The 24,843-nt window shown below is 40.2% G+C and overlaps 1 pseudogene; it reads left to right on the top strand.

The window, feature by feature from the left end:
• Window positions 1–339: 339 nt before the first annotated feature.
• Window positions 340–24,604, top strand: LOC119532667 (annotated as a pseudogene).
• Window positions 24,605–24,843: the final 239 nt, after the last annotated feature.

Genomic DNA, 24,843 nt, shown 5'->3' with positions numbered 1-24,843 from the left:
TATTACAGACAAACAACATCCTGGAAAGGACACATGAAAGTTAAGACAGTGGTTGGGTGGGAAATGGATCTTGTTGAATGGTGGGAAAATGATGACAGGAATGGAAAACATATGGTATACCCTTGTTTACTGCTGGAATTTTAACCCTGTGCACTAAGCAGCTTTCAAGAATATGAATTTAAAAATGCATTGAGAAAAGAATAAAATTCCAAGGAAGGTATAAGAGCAAAATGGATCTGCACTGCCAACCACAGCACTTACCTTGCATCTGGAGGCAGTTTCACTGTGCAGGCTAGTGCAGAAGGGTGGCTCCACAGAGCAGAAGATGAAGAGGGTGTGATGGAAGGTGTCAGCCTGGCAGGACACCAGAACATGCAGCTGCAGCAGGAAGGCCAGTGGGCACCCACACAGACTGAAGGCCAGCTCTACAGGGCCATGTTTAAACCCACTTTAACCTTAGAACTGAAGAATACACTAGGCATGGAGTTAGACATGAATTTAATAGGACTTACTTGCAGGAGGTGATTTGTTCCACAGCAGTGGAGGCCAGGAAAGATGGAAATTAGTGATTTGCAAAAGCAGGGGGTGCCAGGTGGTGGTTTATAAAGGTTAGGACAGGAGGGTGTAAGAACAGGTTTTAGGCAAGCCCTCATGACACAGGGTGTGGAGATTTGTTATCAACAGTGATCAATGGAGAGCAGTTTCAGTGCTTTCTTTACAATATATTTTTCCTTCCCCAGGGAGGTGTGATGAATTTTAACACCTGTCCTTGTCAAGTAGGAGTCTATGTTAAATCACTATGGAGGGGTGGGGTCCAGGCTCCAGGTCCCCACAGCCTGGCAGCCCCACCTGCTCCAGCCATGCCAGCTGCCCATCCAACTTGCTGGGAAAATGCTCACTGTGAAGGTGCCACACTGGGGCCTCCTCTGTGAACCACAGCTCCTCTAGACCTGCAGAAGTGGATGCCATGGAGAAGACATGGGATTTGGACATGCAGAATGTCAGGTTTGCAGAGGGAACATAGAGGTGAAAAGGCAGACTGGCACAAAGTGCCCAAACAAAAGCATGAAGAAAAAGAGAGAAACCAGAAGACAGAACTCAACAGGAAGGACAGAAACGAAACAATCTGAAGAGAGAGGTGAGAAGGCAGGACAAATGGCTTGAGCAGGCCTAGGGCCCAACCCTTCTACACGTATCTGGCACACACATCTTCATTGCCTAGAAATGCAGGGGCTGGGCCCAGGGTTCCACACATGCACAGGGAGCTTCCCAGTTCTCAGAGTTGGTGGGCATTTATAATTCATGAATGACTATGGTGAACTGTGGAAATTAATGACATATAACTGCAGGAATATTTGAATATTTAACTAAACTAGACTATGCTAACTACTTAAAATGTTTGAATCATTTGGAGTGAAATGACCAAGAGTCAAGGACAGATGGGAAATATGTCTGTGGAGGAAACAAGACACAAGCTACACAATATCTCCTAGGGTACTGATGTTTCTTCTAAAACATGTATCTATACAAGCATAAAAGGATATGAAACTAGGGTCTGATAAGGAGAAGGAAAGAAAGAAATTGCTCTTTATTACATGGTTCCCAACATGTGGCCCCTCCTAAATTCTGGTAAGAAACCTTCTTTAGCCAAGGACAAAGGTCAAGAAGGTAAACAATCTCCTAGGAGGGGGAAGAATATAATCATAATGTAAAAGCAGCATTGATTGTATCTTAGTCTTAAACACTAATCTTAGTAAAATATCAGGTTTTAGGTCCCTCTGATGAATGTAATAGGGACCCAACATCCTCATGCTATATGGAATGTGTTCTTCTAAAATCACATATTAACACCCTGCTGCCCCCACACTCCTATTCCTCATGGAAGCACTAAACCCCCAGATCAGCCACCATCAGAGAACCTCTCCTGTCCATAAGTCCCAAGACACCTATGTCTGCTTCTATACCTGGTGTGTTTTTCACTCTTGGTAGCAACCCCCCAACCTCCCCAGAGCTCTGCACAAACTTGGTCTGGGCACTAACAGCTCCATTGGACTATTACCACAATTATACAGTAGGAATTTAATAATATTCAGTGAGAAATGAACAAATATTCAGTAACATAAAATAAAAACAGGAGCACCACATGGATTATAAAGGATAATCAAAAAGAGCTGGTCAAAAACTTTGTGGAAAGAGTATTCCAGAGAAGGGATTCTGACCCCAGGATAGGGATAACCGCAAGTCAGCCAGCTGGTGTGGATAAGTGGGAAGACCAGTGGACACCTGGAATGTGTCTATTTCCCGGAGTTATTGTAGGTTTGTTTTCCTCTGCAGAGAGGCCTGGCAGGGGCTGAATGTCCCATGTAGTTTCTGGAGACCAGAGGTCCCTGATTGTACTCAAAGGGGCTGGAGAGGTCGCTGGGTGTGTCCTATACTCTGGGACCTGGAGAGGACAGGAAGACTGGATAGTGTGGCCCAGGTGCCAAAGTAATTTATGTTCATCCCTATTGTGCCAGAGAAGGCAGCAAAGACCAGGTTGACTGTGCCCATGATGTGCAGGGTTTGAATGCAGGTATACATGTACAGGGATGGATGGCTGAGAAGATGTCTAGAGGGTAAGGGGTCTTGACCTTGGCCCTAGTAGTGGTCTGGGCCCAGCCCATGTCAGGCCTGGGTTTCTTCTCGATTGCTACACTTATGGATGTCCCAGGCCACAGCCATCTGCCTGCCTGTGCTGGAATGGCAGGAGCTAGTGCAGTGGGTGTCCATGCAGGTATTTGCTTTTGGCAGGAGGACTCCAGGTATTCATGGAGAGGAGCCACGATCTGGGGGGTGGCCAAAAGAAGAAGCAAGGGGGCCAAGTGTACTCAATATGCCTGGCAAAAGCCTACAGTACCTGGTATTCCCAGATAGTCTCCCATCCAAATAGTAACCAGGCTCAAACATGATTAGCTTTCAGGATCAGACAAGAACCAGGGCATTCAGGCAGCATAGCTGTTCCACAGACCACCAGTGCAGGACAGCCGTGACCTGCCCAGTTCAGTCCCTAGATGGACCCCACTTACCCTAACATCACCCAGCCATCCTGTACAACCCTGTTAAAACCCTACCTGCCCATGCATGCCTGGAATCTGCTTTCTCCAGTCCCCTAACCATTCTCCTAAATGCAGGGCAGTAAGCTGTGACCCTGTCCATCCAACCCAGCCTTGCAAGAGTAGTGGACTGGGCAGAGGGCACCAGGGCAGACCAGGGTGAGGAGAAAGCCTGAGACCTGCTTGCACACTACACACACTCCCTGCACTGGTGGCCACAGCTCTGTGGGAAAGTGAGCAGAGCCTCATACACACTTCAGGCTCCTGGGTGGCCTGTGGGCAGGTTTCCTGCTAAGGCCCTTGGAGCACAGAGGCTGTGGCACACTTTTCTTTGGTGTCCTTGGGGTGGATCCTGCCCAGCCAGCCCAGAACCCCTCTAGCACTCACTTATCCCCTCCCCACCCCCACCTGGCACCACACCCACTAGGCCTCCAGTTTACTGTGGATTCTGACCCAGGCAGTCACAGAACTCCCAAAAAGATGCAACTCAGTCATGCAAAGATGATGGTCACTGTTTCCAAGACTTGCCAAATTTGGCCAGGGCCCTGGATGGGTTCCTACTCCCAGTATGGTATCAGTTGGGGGTGGGGACAAAGTGTGCCTCTCAGATCTCCCAGGCATGAGCTGTCCCTCCACAAACCTCCCCACAGCTAGAGTGACTCCCTGGTCCCTTTGGTCAGTCTGGCTCCAACCACTTGTCACTAAGGAGCCTGAGAGCCAGTGACTCATTCCTCTCCCCTCCAATACAAACAGGAGATCACACTCGTGGGAGATGTGTGGTCAGGTTGGGCCCTCCTACCCAGAGGATGGAAGCCCAAGTGTGCTGCCAGATAGGCTGGATCCCAAACCTAAGGATATGGACATGGTCACTCTGGGCCAGTTGCTGGCTGGTGCCCGAGGAAAGATAACTGGAACAGAGACTTGGGTGAACCAAGCCAGGAGCTCATGCTAGTGCTGGGCCCAGACTGGAGGGCACTGTCCTGCTGATGGGAATCAGCCAAGGTGGCCCCGGATGAATGGTGCTGACACTGTGGACTCCACCATGGTCTCTCTTGGATGCCTTCCATCTGGATCTGCTTGCTGTGGGAAGACTTACGGGACCCTGCATTGCATCTGTCTCTCTGTTTCCCAGGCTGCTTGATGGTTTCCCTTTGTCTGCACTATCTGTGGAATGGTCACACAGAGGTGGCTCATGGAGCCACTAGGTTTCCTGAGAGCACTCCCCACCTACACACCCCCATCATCCTCAAAGGGGTGTGAGGCTGGCTGGGTGGGTCTTGTGTCCTGGGGTATGGAGTGCATGGGAAGCCTGGAGCATGATTCCCAGGTGCCAAAGGAAGGGATGTTGCCTTGTCTCAAATCAGTCATGACGAGGAAGGTAGTGAAGGCCTCTGTTATCCATGGCAGGCACTCCCTTTGTGTGCACTGTTTGAGGGCAGGTGCTGAGGGTTAGGGGCCAATGGCCCAGAATGGTTCCCATGTATTGGATATCTTGGCCTCAGTCATGGGGATCTCAAGAATCATTTAGAAAATCTCAATTTCATGGCCTTTAGTTAACAACTTAGGAGAAACAGACATTAATTTGAAGGTAGAAACTGCCAAAACTCACTGAGGAAACAGCAACTAGACCTGTATTGGTTGAGAACATTGAATTTGTAGTGAAAAATGTTCCAGAAAAGAAAATTTCAGGCCCAGATGGTTTCACTGGTGAATTCTACCCAATATTTAATTAACATTGATGTACTATCAATTCTATGCAATCTTTTCTGGAAAATAAATGAAGAACAACTCCCCAACTCATTTTATTTTGCCAGTTGCACTCTGATACCACAATCAGATAGAGAAATTATAAGAAAAAATTGTTTGAAGAATTTCTTGACATGCTGACCCTTGTAGTTAAAGTAGCCATTCTTTTACATGAAATCATGAGAATGGTATATTTCTTCCAGTTTACCCTTCTAGCTTGTCTCTTTGCTTATATAACCTTGGGAACAAATTCAATCTATATCTGTCAACAGCCTGGACTTCCATTCCATCCAGACCTCTCTGGTCTTCAAGGATGTGCATATATTCCTATGGAATCATTACATGGCAAGCTATTTCCAGAGATAGGTGTGTATATTTGATTGGATTGTACTGGCAACTCTTAATATTGTAAGAGATGCCCCAAATGTTATTCCTCTTTTAACAGAAAAATCAATTTTATTATATACTAGAAAACGTATTTGGAAAAAGAGATGTAAAAATACCTTGGCAGAGAATCAGAAACACAATAGATGATGATAAAACTTAACAAATACATGCAAAATACATGGAAAACTCTAAAACATTGCTTTGGTAATAAAGAGTGTAAAAACCAATGACTGTGGGGTTTACTTGCCTAAGCCCATGGTGCATCTGGAAAAACTTATATTGCAGTCTGGTCTCCTTATTCTAAGTTCTGTTTGTTATCAGGGGGATTGATTAGGTGAAAAAGGGTCCAGAGTAAGAATAGGACATGCTTTTGGGGAGAGAAGGTTGCAAATCAGCCATGCATTTGATTATTTTATTCATAGCATAGTCCTTCCATTCTAATCATCTCTATATAGTATGTAGTCCTTGTAGGTTGCTGGTCCTGGTTCAGACTGTCATGAATATCATGTACTTTATTTAGGTTCAAAAAGTGATTTTGAAGACTGTGCTAGTTTGGATGTATTATGTCCCCCAAAACACCATGTTCTTTGATGCAATCTTGTATTAGGGTTGATTTGGTTGGAATCTAATGATTGACTGTTTTCATGGAAATGTGACTAAATCAACTATGAGCCAGACCTTTGATTGGATCATTTCCATGGAGGTATTTACCCTCCCATTCAGGGTGGGTCCTAATTAAATCACTGGAGCCATATAAAAGAGCTGACAAACAGAAGGAACTCAGTGCATCTGCAGCCAAGTGATATACTTTGAAGATGTATCTTAAAGAACATACAGGAGGCAAGAGTGGAGCTGGAACACAACCTGGGATCAGCAGATGCCAGCCCCATGCCTTTCCAGCTAAAAAGGTTTTTCCTGATGCCATTGGCCTTCTTTTGGAGATTGTATACTTGTATTGATTGCTTCATTTGGACATTTTCGTGGCCTTTAGACTGTAACTTTGTAATCATATAATCCCCCTTTATAAAAGCCAGTCCATTTCTGGTATTTTTCATAATGGCAGCATAAGCAAACTGGAACAATGACATTCTTGACAACAGTACTTGGGCCTGCCTGGGTTGTCCCTCTACAATTATGTACCAATTCAAACAACAAGCCTATATTCACAGATACTGGTGGAGAACCATTGCTGTCATTAGCTTTTGGATTTAACTAACACCTCAATTTTAAGTTGCTCTGATGTTTCAAACAAGGCTGAGACACTGGGCTCCTCCATGCACTAGCATGATAAGTGCTGAAGGGGAACTCAGTAAATTCAGGCAGTGCAGCCCTTAATATGACACTGGAGAATGTTTTTAAGGGAAAGAACCAAATAAAAGGAAATTTTTTATGAAGGAATTACTTAGGTGAGTGTTTAAAAAAGACAGTGGCTGTTAGTTATTCAAAGTCTTTTGTTTAATAGTTTCAGGCCAAGAGGTTGAGGCAGTGTCATTGTCCTGAGCATTAACAGGCTCCATTTCCAGCTTGCTTGCTTGCTTGCTTGCTTGCTTGCTTGCTTTCTTTCTTTCTTTCTTTCTTTCTTTCTTTCTTTCTTTTTCTTTCTTTCTCTTTCTTTCTTTCTTTCTGTCTCTTTCTTTCTTTTCTTTCTTTCCTTCCTTCCTTCCTTCCTTCCTTCCTTCTTTCTTTTTCTTTCTTTCTATTTCTTTTTCTCTTTCTTTCTTTCTTTTTTCTCTTTCTTTCTTTCTCTTTCTTTTTTATTTCTTTCTATATTTTTTCTTTCTTTCTTCTGCCTGAGATAATGATTTTTGGTCTGCCTTAAACTCATAGTGACTGTGTTGTCTTAGCACAGTTGAATACAACTAGAAATCAATGACAGAAATTTAAGTGGCATTTCTAAGAACCATGGAAGAACTTTTGATTTCCTGGAGCCATCTGGAGTCAATTTTCTATCTGAAATTTCACCTGTGCTCTACTTTTTTTATGCCAAGGGTTACATACCCAGGGGTTTTCTCTAGTGTCATTGCTTCCATACATTTTAAGCTAAAACTGAACAAAGATGGCCTGGCTATAAAACAGAATGATTCCTACCACGTTCTTCATCATCTCAGGTGCCCCACTCATCCTTGTCTGCACCTAAAACATGACTGGATCCTTAACCAGAAGTCCTACCTTGCCTCTCCAGTATAAGATGAAACAGTTTTGTGAGTGTTTTATGTCATCCTCTTCTTTTCCTACTCTTCATCCTCCTCCATGAATCCCCACTTCTCTCCTGCTCTATGTTTTTACAAAACTGGAATAGAAAACATTGATGGGATGGTATTCAAAAAATTAGACCAATGTATTATTATTCATTGAATTGAAAAACTTACTCCCAGAAGTTTTAAGCAGAATGGATAATTATTAATGGAAGTGCAGACTGATTGGATGACGGCACTTAGTGAAACTGGTGCCAGCCAAACAGGGAGGGACCAAAGGGCTCTCCTTGCAGAAAAGTTTTCAATATACAGAATACTTATTTCAATGATTTAAATAATTTAATTATGATGGATTCTGTTTAAGAATTGGATATTTTATCTATTGATATTTCATGAATAACTAGAACAAATATCTACCTATTATCTTCTCTTTGCTAAATTCTGTGCTATATAATCAAGTGATACAAAGTGAGTAAATGAATCCTTGTTATAAAAATAAAATATGTACATGATCCCCTTATACTTTGGGTGTAATTCCAGTGATTTACTCATAGCATTAATGAAAGAGTATGTAAGCATTTGTTCATGATTCATCCACACACCATATACTTCACATCTGAATATTTTGAAACATTGAGTAACTTTATTTTAAATATTATATGGAAGTATGGATAAAAAATGGAAAATTACCATAATGATTCTTCAGTTTGAAAATTGCCTTCTTCAAGTTTATGCATTAAAGTGAAAAAATTTTATTTTATATTGTGTGGGATGAGAGCACCTATACAATATTCTAGTTACCCCAGGAAAACTTTACTGTGCAGAGATCCTCCTGCTACCTGCCATCTGCAAATAAAGAAATGGTCTAAGTTTTACAATATCCATTTAAAACAATTTAGAACATTTCATAATGTCATATTCTTTTATTTTGGCTTCTATAAGGGAGGTTTATTTTGTTACAAAGTTACAGACTTAAGTCCATGAATTATCCAGAGTAAGGCATCAACAACAGGGTACCTTCACTGAAGTTTGACCATGGTGTCTGAAAACCTGTTAGCTGGGAAGGCATGTGGCTGGCATCTGCTTGCTCCCAGGTTGCATTTCAAAATGGCATTCCCCAAAATGTCAGTGTAAGATCTCAGTGGCCATCTTCAAAATGTGTCTTTCAGATGCAGCTAGCATCATGGCCTATGTTGCTCTTCTTTTTCCTTTTTAATTTAATTTTACTGAGCTTGTTCACATACCATACAATTATCCAAAGAGCCAAAGTGCAAAATCAGTTGCTTATGGTACCATCATAAAGCTGTGCATCCATCACCACAATTACAGTTTTTTTCAATTTTTAGTACATTTTCATTACTCCAGAAAAGAAATAAAGACACAAAAAAACTCAAACCCTCCCATACCCCTAAACATCCCCCTCCATTACTGACTCATAGTATTGGTACAGTGCATTTGTTACTGTTGAAAGAATGTTAAAATACCAGTGTGCAAATGTCTATCCAGCCCCACTCTCAACTCTTCCAAGTACACACTGCAAAAAGAGGCTGCAGGACCTCATGGCCCTCACACACCCAGATTCCTGTGGAACCACACACTGACCTCCAGAAAGACTACACCATTCCACCTCCCCATCAACAGTAAATGTGCACATCCCTCCCTCCATGTTTTCTGCAACAACTTTACCCATATTTATATTTTTTCCTATAATTTTATAGAGATATATTCACATACCATACAATTATCCACAGTGTAGAGTCAGTTGTTCATGGTATCATTATATATTTGTACATTTGTCACCACAATCAGCACTTGAAGAGCTTGATTACTAAGAAAAAGCCTTTTTTGGTGAATAAAAAAGCAAGGTTGGCCTTCATTTGTTCTACCACAGGTAAAAACATTTTTATATTTCTACCTTTAGCAACAGTCATTGGCCACTTCAGTGTTTGCCAACTTACACGGTCCATCTCCATCATCCATCATTACCTCTGGAGTCATACACTACCCTATCCCACCTCCTTCAGCTTCACTCACAGATATTTTTGTTCAGTGTACTTAAAAAATTGTGCTACCTTCACACATTATTATGATATCTATTTCTGGATCTATGCAATCAATCCTGCTGAATATTCTGTAGTCCTTCAGCATCAAATGCCCAATCTCTACACTCTAGTTCCTGGTAGCCTGTGTTATCAGCTTTTAACTCTTAAAATTTGCTCCTTAATGTTAGTGCATGTTAGTGACACCATACACTATTTGTCCTTTTGTTTCTGGCTAACTTCATTAAACATAAAGTCCTCAAGGTTCATCCATCTTATGTTTCATGTCTTTGTTCTATCTTACAGCTGCATAATAGTCCATCATGTGTATATACCACAGTTTGTTTATCCACTCATCTGTTGATGGACATTTGGGCTGCTTCTGTCTCTTGGCAATCATGAATAATGCCAGAATAAACATCAATTTACAAATGTCCATTTGTTTCATAAATTTCAGTTCCTTTGAGTATATACATAGCAATGGAATAGATGGGTCATATGGCAGATCTATACTTAGCCTCCTGAGGAAACCCCAAACTGTCTTCCACAGTGGTTGCACCATTCTACATTCCCACCAGCAATGAATAAGTGTGCCTCTTTCTCCATATCCTTTCCAGCACTTGTAATTTTCTGTTGTTTCCATAGTGGCCACTCTGGTAGGTATGAGATGATATCTCATTGTGGTTTTGATTTGCATTTACCTAATAGCCAGTGAAGTTGAGCATTTCTTCATATATTTTTGAGTCATTTGTATTTCCTCTTTGGAAAAGTGTCCATGTCTTTTGCCCAGTTTTTAATTGTGTTGTTTGCCTTTCTGTTGTTGAGTTCTATGACTGCTTTATATATTCTAGATATTAAACCCTTATCTGATATGTGGTTCCAAATATTGTCTACCATTGTGTAGGCTGCCTTTTTACTTTTCTAACAAAGTCCTTTGATGTACAAAAGTGTTTGATTTTGAGATCACATTTGTCTATTTGTTCTTTGGTTACTTGCCCTTTAGGTGTAAGGTCTAGGAAACCACCTCCTTTCACAAGATCTTTAAGATATTGCCCTACATTTTCTTCTAAGAGTCTTATGGTCTAAGCAATTATGTTTAGGTCTTTGATCCAATTGTAGTTAATTTTCATATAATTTTCATTCTTTTGGAAATAGATATCCAGTTCTCCAAACACAATTTATTGAAGAGACTGCCCTGTCCCATTTGCTTTGGCTTGACTGCCTTATCAAAGATCAATTGCCTATGGATGTGAGAGTCTATTTCTGAACACTCAATTTTATTCCATTGGTCAGTATCTCTGTCCTTATGCCAGCACAATGCTGTTTTGAGCAATGTAGCTTTGTAATATACTTCAAAGTCAGGTAGTGTGACACCTCCCACTTTGTTCCTTTTTCTCAAGATATTTTTTGGCTATTCAGGGCACCTTGCCCTTCCAAATAAATTTGGTTATTGGTTTTGCTATTTCTGCAAAGTAAGTTGTTGCAATTCTAATTGGTAATGCATTGAATCTATAAATCAGTTTAAGTAGAGTTGACATCTTAATTATATTTAGTCTTCCGATCCATGAACATGGCAGGTTCTTCCATGTTTTTAGGTCCTGTTCAATTTCTTTTAGCTGTTTCTTGTAGTTTTCTTTAAACATGTCTTTTGTGTCCTTGGGTAAGTTTATTCTTAAATACTTGATTCTCCACCAGGCTTACTGCTCCAGTGTCTGGTCTCAGTCTCTCTATGGTTGGAGAATTTTTTCAGGAGACTGAGCTTTTCAGTCAGAGCTGCAAGTACAGTTCTCCCTTCTGGTTCCCATCATCAAAGTCCCCTCCTCCCTTGGGACTGTGCCTGGCCAGGAGGGGTGCAGGCACTCTGGCCACAAGAACTCACAGATTTTGCTGATCTCAGCTGCTCTGCACAACTGTGAGTGTTGTATGAAGCAAGCCCAAGCTCAAATTCCTCTGTGGTTTCTGTTCCAGGTAGGTCCTGGCTTTCTACCAACTGTCCTGGAGGAGTAACTAAAACACATGTCACCACTCTACCATCTTGCCCCTCCTATACTTGCATATTTTTACTGAAAGATGTAAGTTTCTGTGATTTGATGGGATGAATGCATTTGGTGTATGGAAAAATCATGTTTTTCTGGGGTCCACAGTTTGGAATATCACAGTTTGGATACATTATGTCCCCTGAGAAGCCATGTTTAATGCAATATTGTGAGGGCTGATCTATTAATGTTGAATAAGTGGGAAAATTTGGATTTGGTTGTTTCCATGGAGGTGCAACCCACCCTACTCTAGGTGATACCTCTGATTAGATTATTTCCATGAATATGTTGTCCTACCCATATAGCACCAGTCTTGGTTAGTTTCCAGGAGCCATATAAGAGCTCAGAGAGAAGGAGCTCTGTGCTGTAGCACTTTAGAGAAAGCTACTGACAGCAGATTTTGCTGATGCTTAGAAGATAGCAGCCCAGAGTTTATGCCAAGAACATAGGACCAGGGATATTTTGGAGAACCCCATTTTAAGTGGAAAATGGGATCAAGCACATGCCAACCACATGTCTTCTGAACAAAGAGAGGTTTTATGGATGCCAGCAGCCTTTCTTCAGGGAAGGTACACCCTTGTGGATCCATTTGCATGGACACTGTTATGGCCTTAGAACTGGTAATTTGCAGCCTAATAAATGCCCTTTGTAAAAACCAATCCATTTCTGGTATTTTGCATAACAGCAGCATTAGCAAACTTGAATAGACTTTGTTACCAGAGAAGAGGGGTTTTGCTGACTTTGCAAACACCAGACATTTTGAAATGGCTTTTTACATGGATAAGGTGAAGATTCAGGGAGAATTTTGAGGCACTTGATAGAAAAGGCCTAGATGGCTTCAAAGAAACTGATGGTAGGAATATAGACTCTGAAGATAGCTCTGATGAGACTTTGAACAGAAATGCTGAATATGATGTTGCATTCTTGCAGAAAGGTGATCCTTGTTTCAAAGTGGCAGAAAATTTGGCAAAATTGAGGCCTGGTGTCAGATGGAAAGCAGAATTTGAAAGTGGCAACCTGGAATACATAGCACAAGAGATCTCAAACTACTTTTGTAAGATACAGCCTGGTTTCTTCTTGCAGCTTATAGTAAAATGCAGGAGAAGAGCAATACACTGAAAAAATGAACTCTTTGGTACATAGAAAGCAGAAACTGATAGCTTGGAATATTCTGGCTTCAAAATGTTAGATCACAGAAGCTACAGCCCTACATAAGGATTTAACCAAACATGGAACCCAACCACCATTTCAGTGCATTCCAGGATTGGAAATGTTGTTATCCATATAAGATTTATGGAAAATCCTATTGTCTGTTTTTTACCCTTGTATGCTTCATGCCCCACCTACACTTTTTTTGTGAGAACTGTGTTACTGGAATCACTGCCAGTTCTGCCCTGGAGAGAATATAGTTGGGACAAATTGAAGGAAAATATTCTTTAAGGAAAATCATGGAAGTTGAGGTCTGGAGTCAAGAAATCTCATGCAAGGTGGTGAGGAGGGTAACCAATTCATATGGAAAGGGTAAGTGTGCCCAAGAATTAGTGTGTAGGTTTTCCACCTCAGGGCTCAGGAAATGCACTGCCACCTAAGGTCTCAGAGAGGGGGAAGCATATTCCACAGTGATTTGGGATAAACTGGCCACCACCCCACTATTTGGAGAGGGCAGAATATTTGCCCTGGAGAGGGAGATTCCATGCTGCACCCTGATGTTTTTGGAAGGTGGGGCCATGTAGAAGGTGGTCTTTCCAGTGCATGGGTATTTTTGAGTACTCATCCTTGTGTTTGGAGAAATAAGACTTCTGCATAAGTCTTTGGAATATGTTGGACTCCTGTTCTCTCAAGCCCCAAGGATACAACACCATTACTTAAATGACTCTGACTTTGCAAACTAATGAAGATTTCCCTGAGGGTTTTAGAAGGTGTTTTTTCCTGTGAATTGTGTTTTCCTTTCTGTTTCTACCTACGGCAATGTGACCCTTTTTCCTATGACTGTTCCTCCTTTGTATATTGGCAGCAGATAACTTGTTCTAAGTTTCACAGGTCCACAGCTAGAGGGGAATTTTACTTTAGGACAAGACAACACCTGTGACTGAATTTGATGGGATCTTGTACTTGCCTATTATTACTGAAAGGATTTAAGTTTCTGTGATGTGATGTGATGAATTATTTTGTGTATGGATAGATGAGGTATTTCTTGGGTCCAGGTTGTGGAATGTGCCAGTTTGGATTTATTATGTCCCCCAGACAAGCCATGTTCAATGCAGTCTTGCTGGGGCTGAATTATTAATGTTGCTTCTATGGGAAAATTTGGCTTTGGTTGTTTCCATGGAAATGTGTCCTACCCAGCTCTAGGTGATGACTCTCTTTAGATTATTTCCTTCAGGATGTGGGCCCATCCATATAGCACTGGTCTTGATTAGTTTCCTGGAGCCCTCCTTATAAGAGCTCAGACAGAAGGAGCTCAGTGTTGCTGATGAGAGAATTTGAGACACAGCCACTGAAAGCAGACTTTTGCTGATGCTTTGGAGATACTAGCCCACAGTTTTCCATGAGAAGTTAAGCCAAGAGACATTTTAGAGAATGTCATTTAGAAATGCAACCTGGGAGTGAGCAGTTGCCATTCATGTGTCTTTGGAGCAGAGTTTTTTGGATGCTAACAGCATTTCTTTCATGAAGGTACACCCTTGTTCATACCATAGCATAGGTACATTTTTGGCTTTAGAATTGGAATTTGTAGCCAAATAAACCTCCTTTATAAAAGCCAGTCCATTTCTGGCATTTTGCCAAACAGCAGGTTTAGCATACAGGAATAGATTTTCTTTTACCAGATGACAGGGATTTTGCTGTCTTTGCAAATACCAAATATTTTGGCATGTCTTTTTACATGGATAAGGGGAAGATGTGGAAGAATTGTGAGGAGTTTGATAGAAAAGGCCTAGTAGGCTTTGAAGAAACTGATGTTAGGACTATGGACTCAAGAGATAGCTCTGATGAGACTTTGAGCAGAAATGTTGAATATGATGTTGCATTCTGGCAGAAAGGTGATCTTTGTTCCAAAGTGACAGAGATTTTAGCCCAGAATTTGCCATGAGAAGCTAAGCCAAGAGACATTTTGGAGAATTCCATTTTGTGATGCAACCTGGGAGTGAGCAGGTGCCATCCACATGCCCTCAGAGGTAACAGAATTTTCCCAATGATAAGAACATTTTTTCAGTGAAGGTACCCCCTTGTTTATGCCCTTGCATGGATACATTTTTAAATTTTGAACTGGAAATTTGACACCAAATTAATCTCATTTTTAAAAGCCAGTCCATTTCTGGTATTTGGCATAATGGCAGCATTATCAAAGAGGAACAAAGAATTTGATTGTTTTTCTTTCCCAATTTAATTTGAATTCTGGTGACTACTGGGGAGAATTTTTACCCAGATGATGAGACCTCCCTTTTCTCATAAATTAAAATTTAGTCAGAAGGTCATCATTTAATCTGACTTAGGTGTTTTTGGCAGACATTCTGAGGGTAAGTTAGGAGGTTGTAACTTGATATTTCTCTGTGTTTAAAATGTATTCCTAGTTGCCTAATGAATCTTGCCAGATCTTAACATTCAGCATTTTAATTTTTCTGCAGTTAGACCAGTAGTGGAGAGACACCATAGTTAAGTAGTTGGATGGAGATACACATTGATAGATTGTTTTCATACTGGCAAATTGGTGAGTTGCCTGAAGGAGTAATAGGATAGTAATTAAGTGGGAGAGGGAGGGCAAGCTAACTTTGGTTGTTGTTCATTGAAGAAATTTCTGAGGAATTTTCATTTGAACTAAAAATGAAAAGAGATGAGTGTAGTATGAGAAGGTGTGCTTGTGGATTGAGGTGGAAAAGTAGGATGAAAATAGTCCTCAGTGGAGATAATAGCAATGCTTAAATAGGCTTGGTGATTTCAAGAGGACATGTAAAAGATGAATCACTGAATGACTGTTGGAGAATTTAACAAAGATTAGAGATGGGAGTTTATATTTTGGCTATTAAGATAATATCTTGTGACATTTCATTTTAGGTGCACAGAATTAAGCAAGTAGCCATGATAGCTCTGAAATGGAATCCAGAAAAGTGTTTTCTGACTTTCAGTTTATAAATATCAATGGAAGAAATTAATGAAATTGATAAATGTTAGAACAGACCAGTACAGCACATCAAATGAGGAAAGAAGGGGGATAAGATTTAGTTTCAAGATGTTCTAATAGTGTTCTTGGAGGAGTTCTTTGCAGCAGACATGGGGAATTGTTGAGTAGTTTGAATACAATCAGGAGATGTGATAGAAAAAGAAAGGAAAAAGGAAGTCCTAAAAAGGATATTGTCCAATAATTTTGTTCCAATTATTTATTTATGGGTAGATCATTAGTGATTATTGAGGACACCAGCTTGATTTTTGTGAGTCAGAGAGTGAGGTGAATGTGAGGCCATGATAGGTGCACTTTCAGTTTGTCAAGGGAAGATCTGGAGAGTTAGACCTTGAGAGAAAATGCATACACAGTAGATTTGTCTTGTTTTTATTATTTTCCAAATGGAAGAGTGAAAATTGAGCTTAAATGGGGAGATTGTGAAGAGAGCAAGAAGTTTCTGATAAAGGCAATTTAATTTATAATCAGTAGTACAGTGCACAACAAAACATGAGATTGAAATCATTTGGAGACATTGGACTTGGCCACAAGTACCATGACTTTTCTATTTAATAGGAGAAATGGAGTAACTAATAATCTGTATGCATTTGGGGATATTTGAAAATATTATGGTATTATAGTGTAATTTGGCAAATTACATTTTCCATCTGCTTAGAAGGTAATTTCATCTGTTGAAAATGAGGGTAAATGATAGAGTGCATGAGATTCAAAAGGTATGGAGAAGGTTTGGAGTAGTTATGGAGTATGCAGGAATGATCTAATTAGCAAGACATAGTACAGTTCCCAGGTATATTTGACAACTTCTAGAACTTGTGAATCTGTTCTTATTCCTGGATCAATATCTTACTCATGTATTGTATAAGATGTAGTCATGGATAATTACAAGTATTTGAAGTCATTGAATACTGAGGTTTTGGTTGGTAAATGCTGTAAACAGTTAGAGGGACATAATGTTTGCCTTCATAGAATCTGTTGAAATTACAAACTCTGGAGTAAACTGGGCAGTAAAAATGAGAGCTGGCAAATGATGTTTGTTGAGAGGGGACAGTGCAGTATACAGAGGGGAATCTGGGTATAGGGAGTATTTTTGTGGAGAAACTAGGAGAGCAGATTGTAGCCCCAGAGTGGGAACTCTGATGTTTGATGTGAGAGGGACATTCCATGTAAAAACCTGTGAGTGATGTATAAAACTCCAGTAATATATGCTTGGGGAAAAGCAGAGAAAGATTCTAATTCTAGCTGTGTAATTTTCTACCATGTAATTCTGCCATAATATAAAAATTTTCTGAAATTTCTGAATCTGTGATCATGTCATTTGTTAGCTTTGTAAATAAACTGTAAATGGAATTATTCTGAACATTAAATAAACAAATACAGTTAAACATCAATAACATCACACATAATACACATTTTTTTTTTCTTTTTTCCTGGGCCTTGGATACAAATTGGTGAATTAAGCCTACCATTCTTTATGACAAATTATCAATATTTGTTCATGAAATACATTCTTAACAATGTTTTAGGGAAAAATTTACTGGCTATAAAGATTAATGCTTTCACAAACACACACACATGCAAACACACATACCACATATAAAAAGAGAAAAAGAAATGCAGGGATGTTCCCACAAATGAAGATTAATATGGAGCAGTACTACAGCAACCATTTTATGAAATTATCAGATGGAGCAACTGGATATCCTGACAAACCCATTCATTCTATATTTTTGAACTTTCTCACTTCCAAGGACTGTGGGAGATGACATAATATATTATGACCATGTTGTTCCTCTTACTTCCTTAGAAAGGGGATTTGAAGAATTGATTTGATGTATGGACATCACTGATACCTCCAAATGAAGGTACCATTTGAATTTATTAACCCCATATGGAATCATTTTTAAGTTGAATGATAGATATTTGTTTTTTTTAAAAATTTACTAAGATTTATTCACATAACATACAATCAAAGTATATAATTAATTGATCACACTACCAAAATATAGTTGTTTATTCATCACCCTGACCAATTTTTTTTAACATTTTTCTTTTACCAGAAAAAGTGAAAGCAAGAATAAATAAAACAAGAGTAAAAACAGAACACCCAAATTGTCTCTCCCATTCTTCCTTTAGTTTTTTTTGCCCCCATTTCCCTACTCATTCATCCATACACTGGACAGAGAGGAGTGTGATCCACATGGCTTTCCCAATCAGATTGTCACCCCTCATAAGCTGCATTGTTATACAGTCATCTTCAAGATTCAAGGGTTCCAGGTTATAATTTGATAGTTTCATGTATTTACTGCTAGCTATTTGAATTCATTAAAACCTAAAAAGGGTTATCTACATTGTGCATAAGAGTCCCCACCAGAGTGACCACAGCTCCTTTTGGAATCTCTCAGTCACTGAAACTTATTTCATTTCATTTCACATCCCCCTTTTGGTCAAGAAGATGTTCTCGATCCCACAATGCTGGGTCCAGATTCCTCCCCAGGAGTCAAATTCCATGTTGCCAGGGAGATATATGCCCCTTGGTGTCAGATCCCACATAGGGAGGATGACAGTGATTTCAACTGCCAAGTTGACTCAGCTAGAGAGAGAGGACCACATTTGAGCAAGAGGAGACCCTTAGGCAGAGTTATAAGCAGGCCTAGCCTCTCCTTTGCAGTAACACTCTTCTCAAGGGCAAGTCCTGTGATAGAGGTCTTGGCACATCAAGCTGCCTATCCCCAATGTCTGTGAGCACATCAGCAATCTTCAAGGTGGGAAAGCCCAACACCCCTGCATTCTCCCCCAGTTCCTCAGGGGGCTGTACATATTTTTTCATTTTTTTTTTTAATTATCTATTAACTATATCAAAAAATTAAAAAAACATACAATATAAAAACATTTAAAACAAACCCAAACAAGGGAATAAGAAAAAGACAACTAACCTAAAATAACTACTTTCCTTCCAACATGTTACTGTTCTACCCCAAGAAAATATACAGGCTATAACCCAGCAAAGGAATAAAAAAGACAGATAACCTAAGATAGCAACATTTCCATAAACTTGGTCCTACCATACCCACCAGAAATTAACAAAGAGTAGTCATTTCTGGGCATTCCCAGAATGTTAAATTTACCCAAAATAACTTATCTGTTCTTATTAGGTTATTGTTCCCCCTTTACTAATTGCTCTCTATCATTAGGTCCCCTACATTCTACATTATAAACCATTTGTTTTATATTTCTCAATGTTCACATTAGTGGTAGCATATAATATTTCTCTTTTTGTGCCTGGCTAATTTCACTCAGCGTTATGTCTTCAAGGTTCATCCATGTTGTCATATGTTTCATGAGACATTGTTCTTTCTTACTGCCATGGGGTATTCCATCATGTGTATATACCACATTTTATTTATCCACTCATCTGTTGAAGGACATTTGGGTTGTTTCTGTCTCTTGGCAATTGTGAATAATGCTGCTATGAAAATTGGCATGCAGATATCTGTTCATATCACTGCTTTCAGATCTTGCAGGTATATACTGAGATGTGCAATTGCTGGATTGATGGGTAACTGTATAACTAGTTTTCCGAGGAACTGTCAGACTGTTTTCCAGAGTACCTGAACAATTATACAGTCCCACAAACAGTGAAGAAGAATTCCAATTTCTCCGCATCCTCTCCAGCACTTGTAGTTACCTGTTTGTTTAATGGCAGCCCTTCCAATTGTGTGTGAGATGGTGTCTCATTGTGGTCTTAATTTGCATCTCTCTGATAGCTAGTGAACCTGAACATTTTTTCATGTATTTCTTTTTTTCCACCATTTCACTTTCATATTCTTTGTGTCCCCATGCCTAAGATGAGTCTCTTGTATGGAACATATTGATGGTTCATATTTTTTTATCAATTCTGCCAATCTATATCTTTTAATTGGGAAGTTTAATCCATTTACATTCAACATTGTTACTGTTAAGGCATTTCTTGAATCAGCCATCCTCTCTTTTGGCTTATGTTGTCAGATATATTTTGCCCTTTCACACATAATGTACCCATAATGAATCTCTTTATACTGAACCTTTCTCCATATCTCTCTCTCCTTTCTTTGTTTCTCTATCAGTATTATATCAAGTAGGGCAAGACTCTTGTTAGCAAATTCTCTAAGTATTTGTTTGTCTGTCAAAAGTTTAAGCTCTCCCTCAAAGTTGAGGGAGGGCTTTTCTGGGTAAAGAATTTTTGGTTGGCAATTTTTCTCTCTCAGAATTTTAAATATGTCATGCCATTGCTTTCTCACCTCCATGGTGCCCACTGAGTGGTCACTACTTAGTCTTATGCTGTTTCCTTTCTAAGTGGTGAATTGCTTTTCTCTTGCTGTTTTCAGAACTTGCTCTTCTTCAGTAATGAATGATCCTACTAGAATGTGTCTGGGAATGGGTTTATTTGGATTTATTCTGTTTGGACTTTGCTGGACATTTATGATTTGTGTATCTATGTAGTTTAGAAGGTTTGGGAAGTTTAACCCCAAAATTTCTTTGAATACTCTTTCCAGACCTTTACTCTTCCCCTTCTGGAAAACCAATAACTCTTATATTTAGATGTTTTATATTATCTATCATATCCCTGAGATCCACTTCAATTTTTTCCCCATTCTTTCTTTTGTTCTTTCCCTTTCCATTCTGTCTTCTTTGAGGTCACTGATTTGCTGTTCAGCTTCCTCTAGTGTTGTGCTGTGAGTATCCAGAATCTTTTTAATTTTGTCAGCAGTTTCTTTTATTTCCATAAGATTTTCTACTTTTTTATTTACTCTTGCAATTTCTTCTTTATGCTCTTCTATGGTCTTCATGTCCTTTATATCCTGTGCCATGCTCTCATTGTTTGTCTTTAGTTCTTTGTTAATTGCTCCAAGTAATATTTCTCCTCTGATCTTTTGATTTGGGTGTTTGCATTTGGGTTATCCATATCACCTGGTTTTACATATACTTTAAAATTTTCTGTTGTTTTTGGCCTCTTGGCATTTGCTTAACTTGATAGGGTTATTTTAGGATATGTAGACTTATGTAAACACTTATCCCTAAATTGTAAGATCTACAGTTTCATGGCATAGCCTTTCTCTAACCATAATGTGGCATCCATGAGCCACCTATTCCCCTATAGCCAGTTTTCCCCAACTTTATCTTTCTGATGAGTGGGTGTCTGAATCTTATGGGAGTCCAATTGGTGCACCAAGTTTGCATGTGTAGTTGTTGCTGCCCACCCTGAATGTTGGGCTTGTGTGTGAGTGATTAAGGAGGGAGGGCAGCTTTAATAATCAAACATCCCAAGTGTTCCTTGAGATTCAAAGCTGTTGTGAGAGTCTAAACCTTCAGTTGAGTCTTACCACAATTTGTCTCTGCCACTGACCCAGAAGTCCTTGGTATTGGTTTATTGTCCATGGCACTTCTGAGTGGGTCCCTCTTCCAAGTCATGCCCTCCTAGGTCCTCTGCTGAGGGAAGATTGTGCTACATCACAAGTGAGCACCATCCCCCAAGGGAAGTCCTGGGCCACAGGGTCATGTACTTGTTTTCCCAGCCTGCTGAAAGGATGGCTGTAGGTGGCATGTTAATTTCCTCCTTTTTGCACACCTCTGCCTTCCTAGCTCTGGGACAATTAGCTGTGGGTGTGAAAAAGCCTATCATCCATACCAGATACTGTGGCATGTGCACATGTTGCTTGAAATACTTCCCATTGTGCTGGGTTGTTTGGTTCAGCTCTGGGCTGTGGTGATGGCCAGTGTTCCCAGCCTGCTGGCCAGATGGCTGTATGGGATGTGATTATTTTCCCCTTTTTGCTAACCTCTGCCTTCCTAGCTCTGGGACAATTAGCAGTGGGTGCCTGAAAAGCTGTTGTCCACACCAGATATTGATGCATGCCCACAGGTTGTGGGGATGCAGTTCACACCATGCTTCACTGTGCAGTTCTTGCTGCCATATCTGCAACTACTTTTGGGTTTTAAAAACTAGTCCAACTCCAAATGCCAACTCCAGTTTCTTAAGACTGCAGCATGGCTGCTGGTTATCCAGCATGCTTACTCACTTGTTTCAGAATGCAGATTCCTGGTTTTACCAAATGCACAGTCCCTGTGGATTTAGAAGACTTTGTCCAGCTGGTGCATCACTGAAACATGTTCTGGGTCACTTTCTGTCTTTTATCTAGTATTTTTCATGGAGATGTTTTTGCCCTGTCTCTCCTAACTGCCATCTTCCAGAAACCTCCCTAGATTGGCTTCTATAAATGGGATTCATTAGGTTACAAATTTACAGTTCTAAGGCCACCAAAGTGTCCAAACTAAAGCATCTAAAAGAGGATACCTTCACCAAAAAAAGGTGGATGATATCCAGAAAACCTCTATCAGCTGGAAAGAAACATGGCTGGAGTCTGCTCTTCCTTTGCACCTTGGTTCTGGTTTCAAAATAGCTTTCTCCAAAATGTCTCTGGGCTTCTGTCTCTTGTAGTTTCTCTCTCTCCACTCCTGTGCATTCTTGCTTGCTCTTCCAGGGCATTTCTCTCTAAGCATCTGGGGGTGCTCTCTTAGCATCTTTGGTACAAACTCTGTACTTCATCTCTCATTTTAGCATCTTCAAATACACATTTATTTGCATCTCCAACAACTCAAGTTTCTGGGTCTGTGTGGGATCTCAGCTATCTAAAGGAGTCTGTTGATCTAATTAAGACCTACCCTGAATGGATGTGGTCACACCTCCAGGGAAAGAAAAAAAAAAACAATGAAAAATCCCACCCAACAAGATTGGATTAAAGATTGTGGCTCTTCTGGGGTCCAAAACAGTTTCAATCTTGCACAGTATCCAAAGCAACTAGGGAAATTTCTGAAAATCAATGTCAAGGGGGTTGACAGAGTGGTTTTCCAGAACCCCAAGGAGTTGAACCAAGATGATTTACACCAAGTGCATACAAAAGGCCAGGTAAGGATAGAGCAGGAATGGAGTGAGTTTCCAGAGGGCATGGATAGGTCTTGGAGGACCTATGCTAGAGCATAAATGAAAAATACATAAATCTGAGAATTTGCACAATATTTATGTGCATGAGAAGACCAAAATACACATGTAGTATGAGTTAGAAATATCTATTTTTCACTATTCTAATTCACATTTATTTCATTAATAAAACTAATTTTTTTTCTTTTCCAATTTCCCATTTATAGTTTTTTTCTATTAATCCTTTCTTTATATCATTACCCCATTTTTCTATTACAGATTTTCATTTTTCCCTCATTGATTTAAAAGAAAACTTCAGGCCTCTGCTGCCTCTGCTTTCACCTCCTCCACCAGAGCCATTCACTGCTGTGTGGGGAGAGTGAGGCAGGGCTGCTGGGGCCACCATGGAGCCTGACTCAGTGAATGAGGACAAGACAATTGAGCTCATGTTGCCAGAGTGCATTTTTTGGCATTTTGTTGAAGAAAGCTGGATACCATAAACAGAAAGAATCTTGGAAGATGCTTGACTGCTGTCTTTTCTCAGACTAGTCTGAAAGGGAAGACACACATTCATTCTGGATTGGTGGATCTGAAGTACAAAATGTTTTCCAAATAATTAATGGAATATCATCTGTGATCATTTCCAGAAAGAGGCCATCAGATGGAAACTATCAAAAAGAAAAAAGGCTTGTTTATTAAATATTTAAGATTATCCAGGATATAGAGACTATAGAATCTAATTGGTAGTGTAGATGACACAACTTGCAGAGGATTCACTGCCACTCTGAAAATAGTAAAAGTGTTTACTATTTTCTGTATGGTGATGAAAAAATTATCAGTGGCCTATGAGATAATTCTATTAAGATTTGGGATAAAACCAGCTTGGAATGTTTGAAAGCGTTAATGGGACACTGTCCTTTGTCTCCAGTATGATGAATATGTCACTGCAACTGGCTCTTCAGTCTCTACAGTAAGAGTCTGGGATGTGAACACAGGTGAAGTTCTGAATACACTGATCCACCACAGTAAGGCTGTATTGCACTTACACTTTAGCAATGGACTCATGGTGACCTGTTGCAAGGACCACTCCATCCCCATGTGGGACATGTCTTCTGCCACTGATATCACTTTATGCCATGTCCTGGTTGGCCACCACACTACTGTCAATGTGGTAGACTTTGATGATAAGTAAATCATGTGTGTCTCTGGTGACAGAGCCATCAAAGCATGAGGCATGAGAACCTGTGAATTTGTACTCTGAATGGGCACAAGTGGGGCATTGCCTGTCTCCTGTACAGGGATCAGCTAGTTGTTAGTGGATCATCAGATAATACCATTAGGCTATGGGACATCAAATGTGGCACCTGTTTAAGAGTCCTAGAGAGACATGAAGAATTGGTCCACTGCATCTACTTTGATGACAAGAGGATCGCCAGCAGGGCCTATGATGGGAAAATTAAAGTCTGGAACTTGCAAGCTGCTCTTGACCCCTGCACACCAGCAAGCACTTTGTGTTTGTGCATGTTGGTGGAACATTCTGGTCATGTGTTTCAGCTTCAGTTTGATGAGTTTCAAATCATCACCAGCTCCCATGATGATACTATTTTGATTTGGGATTTCTTAAAGGTTCCTCCCTGTGCCCAGAATGAGATGCATTCTCCCTCCAAAACATACACTTACACTTCCAGATAACAGTCTGCACTTTTACCCACTTCAGGGATTCCTAGTCTTGAACTACTGGCTACATAGGTACCAAATCCCTAAGGGAGTTCATTTGCAGCTGAGCTAAGAAGCTGTAATTGGTTCTAGATGCTGGGTAGATGCAAAGCAGCCTAACTCTTCAAGTGAGATACCTATTTTTGAATCATGGAGAGATTGAAAGACTTTGAGCACAATGGGATAATTGACACATGAAACAATGATTTTTATGTTATTATTTATAAGATATCTGTAGTCATATTTTCATTATTAGCAACATAATCCATAGCCTTCTTATATATGAGTTTAGGAGATGAGGGTCTTCTCCTGTTTCTCTTAGAGTAGACTACATGTTTCTCTTGGTTGAACTGGGGGGGGGGGGGATATTTCCAGGTGAAGGATTGGGTATATGTGATAAGACAAGTTTTGATTCTCATGGCTTCTTGCTCCTTCCTCAGCTTGGATGATTAGTGCTTGGACTGTCTGAGAGTGAAAACCCAGAGGAAGATAGTTGGTGG

Source organism: Choloepus didactylus, chromosome 4, assembly GCF_015220235.1.
Source record: "Choloepus didactylus isolate mChoDid1 chromosome 4, mChoDid1.pri, whole genome shotgun sequence".
Taxonomy (NCBI): Eukaryota; Metazoa; Chordata; class Mammalia; order Pilosa; family Megalonychidae; genus Choloepus; species Choloepus didactylus.
Note: the sequence above shows the minus strand (reverse complement) of the source record. Positions and strands in the feature narration are given on the sequence as shown.